This window comes from Bos grunniens, chromosome 1 (assembly GCF_055505025.1).
Source record: "Bos grunniens cultivar Pamir isolate PY7600 chromosome 1, Bosgru_T2T1.0, whole genome shotgun sequence".
Taxonomy (NCBI): domain Eukaryota; kingdom Metazoa; phylum Chordata; class Mammalia; order Artiodactyla; family Bovidae; genus Bos; species Bos grunniens.
Window position 1 is genome coordinate 45,551,188 of NC_141165.1, and position 20,452 is coordinate 45,571,639.

The 20,452-nt window shown below is 39.9% G+C and overlaps 1 protein-coding gene across 1 annotated transcript in view; it reads right to left on the reverse strand.

Moving 5' to 3' along the window:
• Positions 1-20,452, reverse strand: part of PLCH1 (phospholipase C eta 1) — a 252,287-nt gene that overhangs the window by 223,846 nt on the left and 7,989 nt on the right. Inside the window, exon 3 of the mRNA XM_086391373.1 lies at positions 5,218-5,537. The gene's annotated coding sequence lies outside the window, so the exon portion shown is untranslated. The remainder of the gene's footprint in view (positions 1-5,217; positions 5,538-20,452) is intronic.

Consider the following 20,452-nt stretch of genomic DNA (forward strand, 5'->3'; position numbering starts at 1 on the left):
TCCAGTCTGAGACTGAAGGAAGTGCCCGCTCTGGCTTCCAGAGTCAGAGCAAATGATTTCAAAATTGAGAGGTAATGGAGGTGAAGGTAATGAATGGAGTCAGTAGGGCAGAGGCAGGGGGAGCAACCGCTATGCAACAAAGCCAACCTTAGCCACAACCAGAATTAGCTGAGCCAGGGGCCAGGTGCTCACTGAGGAAGAAGAAGTAACTGAAAGGAACCTTAAAAACCAGCTCAGCCAAATCTCATGCAGTGTAGCCAGAAGGAAAGTAGGTGTAGCTCAGAAAGTAGGTGTAACTTGCAAGACCGCATTGCTAGCTCCTCAAGAAAGCTAGCAGGAACTCCAGGCTCAGCAGTCCCAAAGCAGGAGTCTTTTGAGTGTTTTGTGATCCCATTTGTGTGAACATAATGGGTGAAAATTGCCACTAAAATACACTTTCATTGATTTAATATTTGCTATTTAATATACGTTACATTTGGAACTCTATAGAATATTTAAATCTCTAATCCTTATTTAAAAATTAATAATTGGCATTGACTAAGGAATATCACCTAAAGAAACAACTCCTTAAAACTAGTTTCAAATTCTGCCTTTGAAACACGGTTAATCTAAATTCTTTTAGTGGATGGGAAAGTCACATAAAATGCTTATATGTGTGTATTTATCTTTAACAATTTATTTTTATCCATTTTTAGCGCTTGAAGCAAGTAGAAAAACCAAAAAAGAACTTATATAGTGGTATCACTTATCAGCCAAAGACAACTGCCATGGACACTGTGGTCCTTTTTTTTTTTTTTTAAACAAAAACTAAACTCTATTTTTTGAAGCCTTTTTTTTCACTTGATAACTTACTAATATATTGTGACATTCTAGACATATGAATAAACATATTTCTACAGAATTACATATGTGATTTGAATAAGAAATTGTAATCAACTCTACTCAGAATCTCCCAACTCCAAAAACTCTAAAGCAGCAATAAGAAATAAAAGAAGCCAAGTAAGCATGCAGACAGGATTCATGTTCAGTTCAGTTCGGTTGCTCAGTCATGTTCGACTCTTCCCAACCCCATGAACCACAACACACCAGGCCTCCCTGTCCATCACCAACTCCCAGAGTTCACCCAAACCAATTTCCATTGAGTGAGTGATGCCATTCAATCACCTCATCCTCTGTTACCCCCTTCTCCTCCTGCCCCAAATCCCTCCCAGCATCAGGGTCTTTCAAATGAGCCAGCTGTTTGCATCAGGTGGCCAAAGTATTGGACTTTCAGTTTCAACATCAGTCCTTCCAATGAACACCCAGGACTGATTTCCTTTAGGATGGACTAGTTGGATCTCCTTGCTCTCCAAGTCTGAAGAGTCTTCTCCAACACCACAGTTCAAAAGCATCAATTCTTCAGCACTCAGCTTTTATAGTCCAACTCTCACATCCATACATGACCACTGGAAAAACCATAGCCTTGACGAGACAGACCTTTGTTGGCAAAGTAATGTCTCTGCTTTTTAATACACTGTCTAGGTTGGTCATAACTTTCCTTCCAAGGAGTAAGCGTCTTTTAATTTCATGGCTGCAGTCACCATCTGCAGTGATTTTGGAGCCCAGAAAACTAAATTCAGCGACTGTTTCCCCATCTATTTGCCATGAAGTGATGGGACAGAGTCGGACATGACTGAAGTGACTTAGCAGCAGTAGCAGATGGGACCAGATGCCATGATCTTAGTTTTCTGAATGTTGAGTTTTAGGCCAACTTTTTCACTCTCCACTTTCACTTTCATCAAGAGGCTTTTTAGTTCCTCTTCACATTCTGCCATAAAGGTGGTGTCATCTGCATATCTGAGGTTATTGATATTTCTCCTGGCAATCTTGATTCCAGCTTGTGCTTCCTCCAGCCCAGAGTTTCTCATGATGTACTCTGCATATAAGTTAAATAAGCAGGGTGACAACATACAGCCTTGATATACTCCTTTTCCTATTTGGAACCAGTCTGTTGTTCCAGGTCCAGTTCTAACAGTTGCTTCCTGACCTGCATACAGGTTTCTCAATAGGCAGGTCAGGTGGTCTGGTATTCCCATCTCTTTCAGAATTTTCCACAGTTTATTGTGATCCACACAGTCAAAGGATTTGGCATAGCCAATAAAACAGAAATAGATGTTTCTCTGGAACTCTCTTGCTTTTTTGATGATCCAGCGGATTTGGCAATTTGATCTCTGGTTTCTCTGCCTTTTCTAAAACCAGCCTGAACATCAGGAAGTTCACGGTTCACATATTGCTGAAGCCTGGCTTGGAGAATTTTGAGCATTACTTTGCTAGCGTGTGAGATGAGTGCAATTGAGCGGTAGTTTGAGCATTCTTTGGCATTGCCTTTCTTTGGGATTGGAATGAAAACTGACCTTTTCCAGTCCTGTGGCCACTGCTGAGTTTTCCAAATTTGCTGGCATATTGAGTGCAGCACTTTCACAGCATCATCTTTCAGGATTTGAAATAGCTCAACTGGAATCCCATCACCTCCACAGCTTTGTTCACAGTGATGCTTTCGAAGGCCCACTTGACTTCACATTCCAGGATGTCTGGCTCTAGGTGAGTGATCACACCATCATGATTGTCTTTGTCGTGAAGGTCTTTTTTGTACAGTTCTTCTGTATATTCTTGCAACCTCTTAATATCTTCTGCTTCTGTTAGGTCCATACCATTTCTGTCCTTTATTGAGAACATCTTTGCATGAAATGTTCCCTTGGTATCTCTAATTTTCTTGAAGAGATCTCTAATATTTCCCATTCTATTGTTTTCCTCTATTTCTTTGCATAGAAGGAAAGTTATGACCAACCTAGATAGCATATTCAAAAGCAGAGACATTACTTTACCAACAAAGGTCCATCTAGTCAAGGCTATGGTTTTCCAGTAGTCATGTATGGATGTGAGAGTTGGACTATGAAGAAAGCTGAGTGCCGAAGAATTGATGCTTTTGAACTGTGGTGTTGGAGAAGACTCTTGAGAGTACCTTGGACTGCAAGGAGATCCAACCAGTCCATCCTAAAGGAGATCAGTCCTGGGCGTTCATTGGAAGGACTGATGTTGAAGCTGAAACTCCAACACTTTGGCCACCTCATGCGAAGGCTTGACTCACTGGAAAAGACCCTGATGCTGGGAGGGATTGGGGGCAGGAAGAGAAGGGGACGACAGAGGATGAGATGGCTGGATGGCATCACTGACTCAATGGACATGAGTTTGAGTGAACTCCGGGAGTTGGTGATGGTCAGGGAGGCCTGGCGTGCTGTGATTCATGGGGTCGCAAAGAGTTGGACACAACTGAGCAACTGAACTGAACTGACTTGGCAATAAGGAGTTCATGATCTGAGCCACAGTCAGCTTCCAGTCTTGTTTTTACCTAAATGTATAGAGCTTCTCCATCTTTGGCTGCAAAGAATATAATCAATCTGATTTCAGTGTTGGCCATCTGGTGATGTTCCTGTGTAGATTCTTCTCTTGTGTTGTTGGAAGAGGGTGTTTGCTATGACCAGTGCGTTCTCTTGGCAAAACTCTATTAGCCTTTGCCCTGCTTCCTTCTATACTCCAAGGCCAAATTTCCTTGTTACTCCAGGTGTTTCTTGACTTCCTACTTTTGCATTCCAGTCCCCTATAATGAAAAGGACATCTTTTTTGGGTGTTAGTTTCAGAAGGTCTTGGTGGTCTTCATAGAACCGTTCAACTTCAGCTTCTTCAGCATTACTGGTTGGGGCATAGACTTGGATTACCGTGATACTGAATGGTTTGCCTTGGAAAGGAACAGAGATCATTCTGTCGTTTTTGAGATTGCATCCAAGTACTGCATTTTGGACTCTTTTGTTGACCATGATGGCTACTCCATTTCTTCTAAGGGATTCCTGCCCACAGTAGTAGATATAATGGTCAGCTGAGTTAAATTCACCCATTCCAGTCAATTTTAGTTCTGTATTCCTAGAATGTCGCTGATTCCTAGAATATCGGCATTCACTCTTGCCATCTCCTGTTTGACTACTTCCAATTTGCCTTGATTCATGGACCTAACATTCCAGGTTCCTATGTAATATTGCTCTTTACAGCATCAGACCTTACTTCTATTACCAGTCACATCCACAACTGGGTATTGTTTTTGCCTTGGCGCCGTGGCTTCATTCTTTCTGGAGTTATTTCTCCACTGATCTGCAGTAGCATATTGGGTACCTACCGACCTGGGGAGTTCATCTTTCAGTGTTCTATCTTTTTGCCTCTTCATACTGTTCATGGGGTTCTCAAGGCAAGAATACTGAAGTGGTTTGCCATTCCCTTCTCCAGTGGACCACATTCTGTCAGACCTCTCCACCATGAACCATCCATCTTGGATGGCCCCACACGGCATAGCTTAGTTGCATTGAGTTAGACAAGGCTGTGGTCCGTGTGATCAGATTGGCTAGTTGTCTGTGATTGTGGTGCAGAAGCGCCAGCTGCACGGCGCAGGAGTGGCTGAGAGGAGTTACCCCATGTCCAAGGTCAGAAGCGGCGGCCATGAAGAGATACTCCACGTCCAAAGTAAGAGAAACCCAAGTAAGATGGTAGGTGCTGAGAGAGGGCATCAGAGGGCAGACAGACTGAACCCACAATCACAGGATTCATGCGATGGATTAAAAGTATCTAATAAGTTAAAATGTTCCTAAATTCATTTTGTAAGTGATTAGTAACTTTTATAATCATTCTATTAATACTTTTATTTTTGACATTTTCTGTGTAGGTACATGACCAAAATTGCCAGTGTCAAACTACAGGCCAGACATAAAACTACGAAAGCAGACCACCACCAAGAAAGTAAGTAAATATTAATCATTCAGTCATATCCAACTCTTTTGCAACCTCATGGACTGTAGCCCATCAGGCTCCTCTGTCCATGATAATTTTCCAGGCAAGAATCCTAGATGGATAGCCATTCCCTTCTTCAGGGGATCTTCCCAACCCAGGGGTCAACCCTGTGTGTCCTGCATTGCAGGCAGACTTCTTTTAATGCTGAAGCCAGCAAGGAAGCCCAAGGAAACATTAGAAATTCAAGGACATTTTCATTAAGAAAAGTAGAAACTATTTTGATTATGAAGCATCTGTCAATGCTTTTAAAACTACACACACACACAATAAAAAAAGAGTGAGAGAAAAAAAGTTTTCACACCAACACCCATTCATTTTAAAGAAAGGCCCTAAGAAAAAGCTCACAGTGACAGCCATCTGCTGGTTGTCCCTCTGCTTCCTCTGGTTGTCCTCTAAGAAACACCTTCTCCCAAGTTCTGTCCATGAGATTCAGCTGGTGTCAGCTCCATCTCAAGTCAGGTGCGGGCCTGGCTAAGCCTGGCAACTCAGAGCACCACCTCCCTCAGGCCATAAAGCAGGAGGTGCACATCACCCAATCTGGACCACTGAGAGTCAGTCACGGAAGTCTGTTTGAACTGTTGGAGAAGAGAAACTTTCTTTTCTGTTGGACTCAAAGTTGTGAGGTTATGAAGTTGTGAAGCCTGGAAACCTAGAACTCTTTGCCACTACAATGGTAAAAAAAAAAAAAAAAAAATCGATGAGACGGAATCCAACCAAGAGGAATGAAGAGAAACTTGGTCCTAGTTTAAGGATATCATTTAAGGCACACCTGACGTCAGATCTCTTCCTGTACTTTTTAGGTAAATGACCCAGTATATTCCTTTCTATGTTATGTTTACTTTTATTTAAGCCACATTGGTTTTCTGTCACTTGCATCCAAAGAGTTCTGACTGATGAAATATGTCAGCAAAGCAAAGAATCAAGAGACACCTGGCTGGCAGTCATGAGCTCACTATTCTGGTTTCACCTCTAACAATTGAATCACAGGTGGGGTGGGGGGAGGGGGAGGGAGGAAACTTGGCAAGTTTTTTTAGCTGGTCCACTAAGTTTCAAAAATATGACTCCGTATTTACTTGGGCTTTCCCTAAGGATATGCTGTACTCAAGTTCTTTTTTCCAGTAGTAAAGGATTCCATCAATCCCCTTAAAGTGTATTTAAGCAGAGCAATCTTTTCTGAAATCTTTTCTTTAGAATTTCCTTACCTATTTTTACATGTGAGGCAAATCTATACTAGTACTTTAACATGAGTTTTATGGAACTCAACTAACATGTTCAAGCCACTGAATGGCTTAATAAAAAGCAAACCATTCAAGTTCATATATGGTAAACAGAGTTCTAACACTGTGCCACAGGAAAAGAAGGAAGAGGAGAATGTTAAAAAAGAACTTTGGGAAAGGGAATATATTTATGTTTTTATGTATACTTATATTTTAAGTACAGGGATTTGTCTACTATATACTGACTATCTCCACCTCTTCATCTCCTGTGACTGCTACATCATAGCCCATTCTCCTCTGGCACGCCTCTTCCATAAAAACCAACACTTCTACTCCCATTCCTTTACATTCTTTCTTTCTTAAAAACATATTATTTGTAAATCATTTTATGGTTTATTCAATATTTCCATTTATATCTTGTCTTTTTAAAAAATGATCTTTATGGCAGCCCTGCAAGTCAGGTATTATTAAGCATGAGTTCAAAGAGCTTAATAGGAAACAATAGGTTGCAAATTTATGTCTTCTGATTCCAAAGCCACTGACCTAATCCCAAGGTTACACTGTATCCAGCCGTGTTTCCTCCCTGATCTCTGCTTCCCTATGAAAGAGCCTAGAGTTGTATTACTCATGATTAATAAAATTAATTCTTCCCACCTCCACCATTCAATCCAACGCTACTATGGGCCAGCCAGTGAAGGAGAAGAGCCAGGAGAAAGGGAGGAGATGACTAAATGAAACCTTACTTACTAAAAAAATACCTACCTTGTCCCTCCATCCAGCAGCCTTTTGAGTACACAGATTGGAGGGGATCAGAGCAAAGTATCAGTCCTTTGAGAATCAAATAGTGGGAGGTTTCTTTGCAATGAAATCTGAGTGAGCTACTTGGACCAAGTTCAGAAACACCAAGGCCAAATTTTTGAGCCAGAAATCATTGTGAAAACTGTCTGAGGGGCTCATGTGTTTTCCAAATTGCTAACAACAGGGAAGAAGGCTACAGCCAGAAATTAAAACGTGTAAACACACCCTGTTGTTGGAAAAGGAGGAACTAGTTCACGAGAGGTAGTAAGACATGAGAAACAATGGAAAAATGTCTGACTGGTTGTCAAGAGGCCAGGGTTCCAACCCAGTTGATCCTCTGACTAAACAGTGTCAAGTAAATCTCTTCACTCCCCTGTGCTTGGGCTGCCTCATCTATGGAACAAAACAGGGGTGGTGATGAGTGAGATGCTCTCTCAGAGCTTCCAAACTTAATATTCTACTTAATAAGGGCTGTCGGCAACTCCCACCCCCCACTAATATACCCAGCCATACAGCTTTAATTATAAATTAAAATAGCCCTGAGAAACCACAGTTAATTCCCATTAGTATAGCCTTTAACTCATATGGAGGAATGATTTCCTTCTCCTTAAGCCTTGCTGAGGGACAAAAGACATAATTAATCGGCTCTGACAGCAATATTCATGAAACGAGAAGCACTGAGAAACAGGAAGGCAGCAAGAAAAGGTCCCAAACTGTGTCCTGCACCTCATAGCCTCTGACACAACACTTGAGAATTTCCACACCAAGGTCTCCCTAAACACTGAGAATTCAAACTCAGGCCAGTTAAAAGCTAAGATTTCAGAGACAGCTGCTGCTTCTCTCATTTCTCCACTAATTTTGAGACCAAAAAAAAAAAAAATCAAAAGAATTACATAGTGCAGGGATGGGGTGGGAAGGGCCACAGCTCCTGTCCCCTGGCCAGGCCTAGACTAACAGGTTCTAAAGCAGCTCAGACGCCTGGCTCAGAGGGAAGAGGCCAGAGCGGCCCCACTCCACAGACGGCATCTCACTGTCCTCCCCTCCCCCCTCATAAGCTCCCTCCCCCACTTCCCACGGGTTTCCAAGCACCGCCAAACTGGTTGTTATAGGGCTCTGCAAACAGCCTAATTCCATAGCTAGCCCCCTCCCAGCTATGTACACACAGGGAAAGAAATAAAAGAGTACTTTGTTCATTTTGTAAGGCTCACAGGGGACATCACTAAACCCCAAGTTCTCCGTCTGTTTTCTTTTCTTTAAAGCAATCAGGAGCTGCAAATGCTCTGAGCTAAGTTGAGCACTGAGATACAATCACTCTCCAAAGACATGGCCATGCCTCATTTGAAAGGACTGGTTTCAAATATATAATATGTATCCACTGCTTCAAAGAGTTCATACCTTTTGGTTCAGTAATTCAGCTGCTGGAAATATATCAAAAAGAAGTCACTAAAAATACAGACAAAAATGTATACATGAGAAAATATTCATTGCATCATTTTTCATGATGCAGAAAAGATAGAACACTAAATAGCCAGCTTTTAGGGTAGCGTCAATATAGGACAGATATTAACACTTCTGTTCGCAAAAAGCTTTGTAAGGGAGCATGGAAAATGCTCATGATGCTATGTGAAAAAAATGGGATACAGTATGATATAAAGCCATCAAAAGCAATATTGCATAGAATAATGGATCTTAACAAGAAACAAAGTACATTTAATATTTTACCATTAAGTGTAATGTTTGCCATATGTTATTTGTAAATATTCTTTATTATGTTAAGAAAACTCCCTCTATTCTGATTTTCTGAACAGCTTTTGCATTATTTGATATGCAACATTTTAAGACATTTTCTATCTATTTAATATCATGTGTTATGTCCGACTCTTTGCAACCCCATGGACTGTAGCCCAAAAGGCTCCTCTGTCCATGGAATTCTCCAGGCAAGAATACTGGAGTGGGTAGCCATTCCCTTCTACAGGGGAAATTCCCAACACAGAGATCAACCCTGTGTCTCCTGCATTGCAGGCATATTCTTTACCATCTGAGCCATCAGGGAAGCCTTCATTAATCTGTTAATATGAATTTTCCAATATTATATCAACTCTGCAATTCCAGGATAAAACCAAATTGTTTACCATGTATTACCTTTTTAACACATTGCTGGATTTGGCCTGCTCAGGTTTTATGATTGTTATATTTCTAAGTAAGTTTGTACTATAATTTCCATTTCTCCTCTTGTTCTTGACAAATTTGTACATTGAGGTTATCATAGCTTGAAAAATGCATTTCTATTCCCTGGAATGATTTATGCAAGTTTGAAATTACTTGAGTGCTTGGTAGAACTTGATCATAAACCCATCTAAATCTAGACCTTCCTTTATGGAGAAATATTTGATGAATGGAGTATTTAATTTAAAAATTAAGAACTATTCAGCCTATTTTTTCTAGTTTTGGTAAGTTATATTTGTCTAAAAAATATTAATTTCCTCTAAGCTTTCAAATGTTTTAGCATCATGTAGTTCATAATATTTTTTAATATCTACAACATCTGCTTTTCCACTCCTAATATTGCTTAGGAATACTGTGCCTCTCTTTTGAAATTGATCTCACCAGGTGTTAATCAACATTACTAGGTTTTACCAAGAACCAAACTGTATCATTTTTGATCCTCTCCATTGAATAATGAAATTATTATTTCCTTCCATCTGTTTTCTCTATTTTGCATCTTTTTTAACTCTTCAGTGTCTAGCTAATTTTCAGACTTTCTTTTTTTCTAATTTTAACATTTTATGCTTTAGCTGCTTACCCCTACCCCAAGTCTTCACCCATCATATTTTTGTCATCATCCAGTTAAAAATAGGTTCTGATTTCCATTGCAATTTCTTTGATCCAAGGGTCATTTTGAAACATATTTCTATAATTATTCATCAGATCAGATCAGATCAGTCACTCAGTCGTGTCCGACTCTTTGCGACCCCATGAATCGCAGCACGCCAGGCCTTCCTGTCCATCACCAACTCCTGGAGTTCACTGAGACTCACGTCCATTGATCCATGGATGCTGGATGGCATCCACCTCATCTTCTGTCATCCCCTTCTCCTCCTGCCCCCAATCCCTCCCAGCATCAGGGTCTTTTCCAATGAATCAATTCTTCGCATGAGGTGGCCAAAGTACTGGAGTTTCAGCTTTAGCATCATTCCTTCCAAAGAAACCCCAGGGCTGATCTCCTTCAGAATGGACTGGTTAGATCTCCTTGCAGTCCAAGGGACTCTCAACAGTCTTCTCCAACACCACAGTTCAAAAGCATCAATTCTTCGGCACTCAGCCTTCTTCACAGTCCAACTCTCACATCCATACATGACCACTGGAAAAACCATAGCCTTGACTAGACGAACCTTTGTTGGCAAAGTAATGTCTCTGCTTTTGAATATGCTATCTAGGTTGGTCATAACTTTCCTTCCAAGGCGTAAGCATCTTTTAATTTCATGGCTGCAGTCACCATCTGTAGTGATTTTGGAGCCCAGAAAAATAAAGTCTGACACTGTTTCCACTGTTTCCCCATCTATTTTCCCATGAAGTGGTGGGACCGGATGCCATGATCTTCGTTTTCTGAATGTTGAGCTTTAAGCCAACTTTTTCACTCTCCACTTTCACTTTCATCAAGAGGCTTTTGAGTTCCTCTTCACTTTCTGCCATAAGGGTGGTGTCATCTGCATATCTGAGGTTATTCAGATTTCTCCTGGCAATCTTGATTCCAGCTTGTGTTTCTTCCAGTCCAGCGTTTCTCATGAGGTACTCTGCATATAAGTTAAATAAACAGGGTGACAATATACAGCCTTGACGAACTCCTTTTCCTATTTGGAACCAGTCTGTTGTTCCATGTCCAGTTCTAACTGTTGCTTCCTGACCTGCATACAGATTTCTCAAGAGGCAGATCAGGTGGTCTGGCATTCCCATCTCTTTCAGAATTTCCCACAGTTTATTGTGATCCACACGGTCAAAGGCTTTGGCATAGTCAATAAAGCAGAAATAGATGTTTTTCTGGAACTCTCTTGCTTTTTCGATGATCCAGCAGATGTTGGCAATTTGATCTCTGGTTCCTCTGCCTTTTCTAAAACCAGCCTGAACATCAGGAAGTTCACGGTTCACATATTGCTGAAGCCTGGCTTGGGCAATTTAGTCATTGTTTATTATCAGTTTCTAGTTTAACTACATTGTGGTCACAAATCTGGTCTGGATGAAACCAATCAGTTGTTCACTGTTAAGACTTGCTTGATGACCAAGTTTGAGGTCACTTTTTATAAGTGTTCTTCATGTGCTTGAAAATGTGCATTCTGTGGTTTTGAGATGCAATGCCTTCACATGTCTATCCACTCAAACTTACTAACTGTATAGTTCAAATATTGTATGTGGTAGCTGATCTTTTCCCCTCTTTATTAAGTACTGATGAAGCACATTACAATATCACTGGGAATATATGTGTTTCCCATTGCAGTTCTCTCAATTTTTCTATAAAGTGCATAATATACATTGAGACCACGTTATGAGATGCAGAAAAGCTTTTTCTGATGAGTTCAAACTTTTGAACCAATATCATATTCTTTTATCTCTATAAATGCTTTTTTGACAGTTTCATCAGATGTCAGAATTGCCAGCTTTTAGTTTATAATTACCTGTTTACCTTTCTGTATCCTTATGTTTTAGACACGTCTTTTATAAATAGCAAATAGCTAAATTTTCATCTAGTCTAACAATCTTTGATTTCTTTATAGTTGCTAATCATTTCATTTTACTTTTACATCTTATTTTGTGTTTGCTACTTGTCTTGCCTATTCTATATCTCTTCTCTCAACTTTCTTGCCTTCATATTTCATAGTTTTCTCATTTCAGTTTCCCCTTTAGTTAGAAAGTTATTCATTCTTTCACTAAATTTTAGTGGTTGCCTTAGAAATTTTAACACGTACACTTGATCTATCAAAGTACAAGTTTAATCTATCTTTAACCTCCTCCAAAACCACACAGAAACTTTGGAAAACATTGACTCCTTTTGTTTCTTCAACTTCAGTCACTTTCTTTATCCAGTTTCCACTAAAGACATCATTATCACCTTACATACAGTCAATGTGTGTTTTACTTAAAATTTTTCCTTTTCTTTGTTTTTTACTTCTTGTTTCTGAGACCTTCCATCTGGTAATAATTTTCTTCTGCCTGAAATGTATACTTTTTGTGAGGATCTGCTAGAACTCTAGGGATTTTTTTTTAAGTTTGAAAGTCTTTGTCTTTGCTTTTTAAAGATATCTTTAATGAAAACTGAATCCTAGGCTGATAATTAACATCTATTGGGGCATAAAATTTAATATTATACTGGTCTTCTGGCTTCTATTGCCACACTGTCAGGATAATTTGTCATGTCTTTAAAAATAAGCTGCCTCTTCTCTCTGACCTTGCTTAAGATCTTCTCTTTATCTTTTGTGTTCTACAATTTAATTATATTTTATCTCTGTGTATCTTCTTTTTCCTTATCCTGAATGGAATTCAGATGACTTCATAAATATGTTAAAGTAATGCTTTTTATCGGTCCTTGAGAATACTCAGTCATTACCTGTATAAATGTAGCCTCTCCTCATTGTCTTTCTGCTTCTGAAATTATAATTAAACTTACCTTGAGTCTGAATTCGGTATCTTCCACATTGATTAACCTTTCTTTTGGGTTTTACATTGCTTTGCCTCTCTGTTGCCACTAGAAAATTATCTTCAGATCTATCATTCATCTGACAATTTCCCTGTTCAGACTGGATTAATCTGTTGTTAAATCCATTCACTGAGTTCTTTCTTCCTTTTTATTTTAATAATTTTATTTATTTTTGGCTGTGCTGGGTCTTCATTGCTGCATAGGCTTGTTGTAGTGTTGCAGCGAGCAAGGGTTATTCTCTAGTTGCGGTGTGCAGGCTTCTCATTGCAGTGACTTCTCTAGCTGAGGAGCATGGGCTCGAGGGTGTATGGGTTTCAGTAGTTGCTCTATAGCACAGGCTCAATAGTTATGGCACACAGGATTAGTTGCCCCACAGCATGTGGAATCTTCCGGGCTGCTACTGCTAAGTCACTTCAGTCGTGTCCTACTCTGTGTGACCCCATAGACGGTAGCCACCAGGCTCCCCCATCCCTGGGATTCTCCAGGCAAGAACACTGGAGTGGGTTGCCATTTCCTTCTCCAATGCATTAAAGTGAAAAGTGAAAGTGAAGTCTCTCAGTCGTATCCGACTCTTCACGACCCCATGGACTGCAATCTACCAGGCTCCTCCATCCATGGGATTTTCCAGGCAAAGTACTGGAGTGGGGTGCCATTGCCTTCTCCGGGAATCTTCCCAGACCAGGGATCAAATCTGTATCTCCTGCATTGGCAGGCAGATTCTTTACCACTGAACCACCGGGGAAGTCTCCTCTTTTCTTTCCCCAAGTTCTATTTGGTCCTTTCTCAAATCAGCTTGGTTAGTCTTTACAGTTTCTGTTTCTCAGCTCATACCTTGTGTTTAGCAATTTTTTTCCCCCAAAACTATGAGATGCCTATTTTCCTTCTAATTTCATTGATGGGGATTCTTTGAAGTTTAGGGTAAAAATAGATTCCTCCAAAAGAAAGGAGAAACTGGTCCCTCGGTACCAGGGACACTTGCAATGCAGGAATTCCTTAAAAGTTTTCATCCTAAGGTTTTTCTGACCACTTAGTTATTGTGATTCTGGATACAAATCCGTTTCGGAGCTGACTCAGAATCACAAATTCTCAGGACCAAATAATCAGGATCTGCTCAGAACCAAAATTATTGATAAGTGATTTTCCTTACAGACATAGGGTTAGAAAGAAGGTTTGTTGTTTAGTCACTAAGTCATGTCCAGCTTTTTGCAACCCCATGAACTATAGCCCACTAGGCTCCTCTGTCCATGGGATTGCCCAGGCAAGAATACTGGAATGTGTTGCCATTTCCTTCTCCAGGGGATCTTCCTGACCCAGGGATCAAACCCACGTTTCCTGCATTGGCAGGCGGGTTCTTTAACACTGAGCCATCTGGGAAGACCAGAAAGAAAGAAGGTAAATAATTTTTAATTTTTTAAAAATTCTCATTCATATTTCCAAAGAGTGAGAAGCCCTTTGAAGTCCTATGTTTAAGACCAAAGAGTCCCCCCCCCCCCAGATGTCTTACTTTATCTCTTGTCCCCTGTGCCCTCAGGCCAGGAAAGGAGAAGTTCAAGTTAACCTGGTTTGGCAATTGTCCTCAAGGCAAAAAGCCAGCTTCAGTGCTCAGTAGACCTCTCTTCACTTAACATTTGGCCTGTGTAGTCATTACTTTCTTATAGAGTATTGCACTTAAGGAAATAATCTTTCTATTGTACCCAACATTTCTAAATTGTTTCATCAGGAGTATTGATGAATTATATTGTTAGAAACAGAATTCAACCCTGGAGATTCACATTCAAAGCCACAGAACCTTGCAGTCTGATGGCCAAATCAGAACCTGATCTAACCCAAAAGCATATTAGCTCAGGACCTGCTACTTTGTAATATCTGCTGATACTTCTAGCACTTTCTATGAGCCAAGTATATTGATAAATATTTCACAAGTATTATTTTTTTCATCTTTACAGTGATCCTAAGGGCTAGGTAAAATTATTATCCCATTTTACAGATAGAGAACCTGAAGCACAGAGAAGTTAAGTAATTACCCTTAGGTAATTACCCATAGTCAAGTGACAGCACTAGTATGTGGCCTAAATAAAACTTCAGAGATTACACTCTTAAGATCTATGTAATTTTACTTAATAAATAATGAAGAGGAAGAGAGGAAAAGACAGTAAGAGAGAGGGAGAGAACATATTACTAGGTATGGCACAGTCAGTAATAGGATCCAGACTTCTCAATGCACAATCGTTTCTAATTCCCTATGCTCATGTCACGGTTGAGATATTTTCATCTTTTAAAAAGTATATTCTTTAATTTTAAAAGTAGACACAAAGTACAGACTGGAAATTAAAACTACATTAAAAAAAAAAAAAAGCCCCGAAGGAATGACTGTTAGGTAATTAGATATCAACCCTCAGTGGCCGCCAGTTGCAAAATCCAGCCCAATATTAATACCTTTGATCATATTTGCAGACTATTCCTGATGACACACTAACAGCAAACTTTTTTTGGTCACAATTCTAATTTCATTTACTTCTGTCCAGGTCTAACATCAAAAAAAAACCTTTGATTTATACTGGTTATCTCTAAACCAGTGATTTCCATAGTTTTTAAAAACTAGAGAAGGACTTCAGAATACCTCTACTCCTAATTCCTTCATATATAAGGATGTCCAAAATTCAGTCTCAGAAATGGCAACCCCCGGAGAAGAGCAGATCTCCCAGCTTCCCCAAGTTCATCTCACCCTTTCTCCTATCCACTTGCCCACCCACCAGTGAGAAAGAGAGCTTATCACAGAGGATGTATTGGATCCTCATCTTTGCCTGCTTTCCCTACTCCTTCCACTCAGCAATACGTGCAGCTCCAACAAGAGATCTACCTTTAATTGGGCAATTAAACCTCCAGTTAATACCTTCTCTCCTTCCCGACCACACAGCAGGGCAAGTAGGGGAAGCGGCCCCTGATCTGTGCTCAAAAACAGGAGTTCAGGACCCCTTAAGGTGCAAAAAGCTACAGTCAAACCAATTTATGAATCAAATAACCCACAAGTATGCTCTGAGCCTTACTACAGGTGCTATAAATATTGAGGGGATGGAGAGATGGCTAAACACTGTTCCAGTCTTCAAGAAACTAATGATGGAGATGGGAGAATAATGCATAGATAAACCCAAAAAAATTATATAAAACTTGCACAGAAAAAAAGCAGAATACATGATACTTGGCAAATGAAGCATCCTGTAATGGTTCAAAGAAAAGAAACCAAGGGTGTCAGGAAAGAGTTCCTGTTGGGTGGGAGGATAGAGCTAGATGTCAAAAGATCAGTAGGTTTAACAGAGGAAAGATGAGAAGGGAGGGGAGTGGGAAAGGTAGTTTAGTGGGAAGGCACTGTAGATGCCCCAAATACTGCTCTCAGTTATCAAAGCAAAAATGACTAAAGTACATTGTTAATATGCTGTTTAAATATAATGTGATATAACAAAGTACATATAAGGATACTGGCAAAAATAACATATCATCAAGAATGCTTAAATGTAACTTATTCAGAATCTAAATCCTGAGATTGACCTCACCTGTCTTTAAAAGGAGAGTAGTGATCATAACGGAGAAGGCAATGGCACCCCACTCCAGTACTCTTGCCTGGAAAATCCCATGGACAGAGGAGCCTAGTGGGCTGCAGTCCATGGGGTCGCTAAGAGTCGGACACGACTGAGCAACTTCACTTTCACACATTGGAGAAGGAAATGGCAACCCACTCTAGTGTTCTTGCCGGGAGAATCCCAGGGACAGGGGAGCCTGGTGGACTGCTGTCTCTGGGGTCGCATAGAGTCAGACATGACTGAAGCAACTTAGCAGCAGCGGCAGCAATGACCATAAAGGGCCCTTCTGGTGGCTCAGTGGTAAAGAATCCACCTAAAATTCAGGAAACGCCATTTGATTCCTGGGGGAGGAAGATCCCCTGGAGAAGGAAATGGCACCCCACTCCAGTATTCTTGCCTAGAAAATCCCATGGACAGAGGCACCCAGTAGGCTACAGTCCATGGGGTTGTGAAAGAGTCGGACAAGACTTAGTGACTAAGCAATAGGACAGCAGTGATCATAAAGACTAATTTTGCAAAGATTTTAGCCTAAGATAATGGGGGTAAAGACTTAGAGTTTAATTTCTCTAAAGCCAGCAGAGAAGTTAACCTTCTAGATGTTCAACAGAGAACTTACATCAGTGCAAATATTAGGACATCAGAAATTGTAAAAGGAAAGGCTAGAGGTCCTCAAAGCAGTAAAGAACAAGATGGGATAGTAAACCTAATTTGATTATAAAAATTTTCAAGCTCAAAAGAACATCAAAAAATCTAGCCAAATGTCTTAAATTTTGGAAGCTTTGTTTTTCATGTGCTGAATTCTTAATTATTAAGAAGCTCTGAGGAAAAAAATCTGAAGCTGATGTAGTTAGCCCAAGTTAAATGCATCTAACATACTTCCTGGTCAAGCGTATAAGTATTTGATTCTTTAAATCTAACTAATAAACAGCTTGTCCAAAGTTGCCATCTGAAAAAAGGTGTCATAGAAAGCATTAACAAGACAAAATAGGGAAATAAAACCAAACGGTATTACAAATTCCTCAAATGAAATTTGTAGTGTGGTGTATTTTCCTTAAATTAGTACAAACAAGATTTTAGACACAGCAGCTAACTCCTGGTTGTCCCTGGCCTGTGGGTCTTCTCCTATTATATTTTCCTGCACAGTTTCCTCTCCTTGAATATCTAATATGTTCACACTAAAATCATGGGAACCAGAGGGAGGCACAATATTCTTGTAGCCAGGGCTTGGTTCCCTGCCACCCTCAGAATTCTCCATTATTCCTAAGCATCTCATCCATGTTCAGGGAAGAGCAGGGATCTCTTGAGTGTCCAAACAAACAGCAGCTGAACCCACCGAAGTCTGAACGCTCACCACTTCTTCTTTCCTTCAGTAATGTTAGGACACAAGAACCTATGCCACAGACAACAATAAGGAATTTAAGTTAGCTTTCAAACCAGGGAGTGGTAACAAGCAGGGCCACAGCCGAGTCCATTGTTGACACCACCCTGCTAGGACTGGAGATGCTCTTAGATGTCGAAGATATCAACTTTCCCAGACATGGGGAGAGGAGTGAAATACTGAGGCTTGGAAGGAAGTGTGAAAAGCAACTAAATGCTTATCATTTAAGAAAAGTAAGTGTGCTGACTCTGTGATCAGGCAGTGATCAGAAACCTATTCATTTGCTTCTTCAAAACTGATTTTTTTTCATCTATAATAGGGAGAATGAAGTGACACTTTCTACTCTGAGACTCTGCTCAAAATGGAAATTTGCAAAATCACCCATAAGTGAATATAAGAAAAGCAAGTTTTATCTATACCAAGATGGTAATTTTTTACCTATCAGATTAGCAAAAATCAAAAAGTGTGATGACAAACTGTGTTGGTAAACATGTGGAGAAATCATCATGTTCTTATCATTTCTGATAAGAACAAAAACTGTACAAATTCCATCAAAGTTGATTTGACATTATTCATCAAAGTTACAAATGTGTATACCTTTCGTTTAGCAATCCCACTTCCAAAAATATATTCTATAGCCATACTTGAGCATGCAGAGTATGTACAGGGTTATTTACTACATCATTGTTTTCAAAAGTTCAGAAACAACCTAATTGTGAATTAATCTGGTTAAATTTAATATATCCATACATTGTAAAATATGTAGCCATTAAAAAAAAATCCAGAATAGCCAACACAATATTCAATAAAGTTGGAAGACTGAAACAATCCAACTCAAGACTTACTCTGCTGCTGCTAAGTCGTGTCAGTTGTGTCCAACTCTGTGCAACCCCATAGACCGCAGCCCACAAGGCTCCTCCAGCCCTGGGATTCTCCAGGCAAGAATACTGGAGTGGCTTGCCATTTCCTTCTCCAGTGCATGAAAGTGAAAAGTGAAAATGAAAGTGAAGTCATGTCTGACTCCTCGTGACCCCATGGACTGTAGCCCACCAGGCTCCTCCGTCCATGGGATTTCCCAGGCAAGAGTACTGGAGTGGGTTGCCATGGCCTTCTCTGAAGACTTACTCACTCTAAAGCTACAGTAATCAAGACTGTGGTATTGAACAAAGAGTAAACGAATAAATCAATGGAACAGAACAGATAGCCCAGAAACAGACCCACATAAACGGAAGTCAACTGATCTTTTACAAATAAACCTAGGCAATACCATGAAACAATTTTCAACAAATGGTGCTGGAACAACTGAACATCCCTATGCAAAAAAAATGAATTTAACCATACCCTTCACAGAAGTTAACTCAAAATGAATCACAAACCTCAATTTAAAACACAAAAACTAGATAGATAACATAGGGGAAAAAAATCTATATGACCTTGGGCATGGTGGTGATTTTTCAGATACAACACCAAAGGGATGATACACCAAAGAATTGATAAGCAGAACTTCATTAAAATTTAAAACAATGCCAAACGAATTAGAAGACAAGCCACAGACTGGGAGAGAATATTTGTAAGACATTTAATAAAAGATTTATTCAAAATATACACAGAATGCTTAAAACACACACAGACACAAACGGAATTAAAAAACGGACCAGAAACCTGAACACCTCACCAAAGATACAGAGATGGCAAAGAAGCATATGAAAAGATACTCTTTTCATCATGTGTCATCAGGAAATGCAAATTAGAACAATGAGATACCACCACACCCCTATGCGAATGGCCAAAATCCAGCTAACACATCGAATGTTGGCGAGCATGTGGAGCAACAGAGGAGTTGCCTTCACTGCTGGTGGGAATGAAAAATGCTACAGCCACCCCGGAAGACAGTTTGGCAGTTTCTTACAAAACATATTCTTACATACAATCCAGCAACTGTGCTCTTTGGTACTGTCAGCTCGCAAAGAAGTTGACAACTTATGTCCACACAAAAACCTGCACACGAGTGTGTAGAGCAACTTTATTCATAATTGCCAAAACTTGGAAGTAATCAAGATATTCTGCAATAGATGGATGGATACACTGATACATGCAGACAATGGAATATTATTTGGCACTAAAAAGAAATGAGCTATCAAGCCTTGGAGGAATCCTTTCACGTTACTAAGTGAAAAAAGGCCAATCTGAAAAGGTTACACTGTGATACCAACTATAGGACATTCTGATAAAGGCAAAACTAGCAAGACAATGAAAAGGTCAGTGACTGGTAGGGGCTCAAGGGTGAGACAGAGCTGAACAGGCAGAGCACGAAATTTTTAGGGCAGTGAAAACACAGTGTATGATATCATAGTGATGGATACAGGTCATTACACATTTGTCCAAACCCACAGAATGCACAACACCAAGAGTTAACTATAATGGAAACCATGTACTCTAGATGACTGTGATGTCTCAATGTAGGTTCATCAATCATAACAGATGTACCACTGTGGTAGGGGAAGTTGGTAATGGGGAGTCTATGTACTGGGTGGGGGTAGGGAATACATGGGAAAGTCTATACCTTCCCTTCAATTTTGCTGTGACCCTAAAACTGCTATTTTAAAGTATACTATTAATAAAAAGGGGACTTCCCTGCTGGTCCAGTGGTTAAGATTCCACACTCTCAACACCAGGTGTGTGGGTTCCACCCTTGGTTGGGAAAACTAAGATCTCACATGTCATATGGTGTACCCAAAAAAATAATTAAAATTAAGTAAAAAGGAAAAAAGTTAAGAAGCCCTATATGCTGATATGGAATGACATACAATATATATTATTACAGTAAAAAAAAAAAAAGCAGATTCATATGGATGGTGCAGTACCATTTGATTTTTGAAAGAAGCCAAAAAGCACCCATATGCATTTGCTTATATATTTT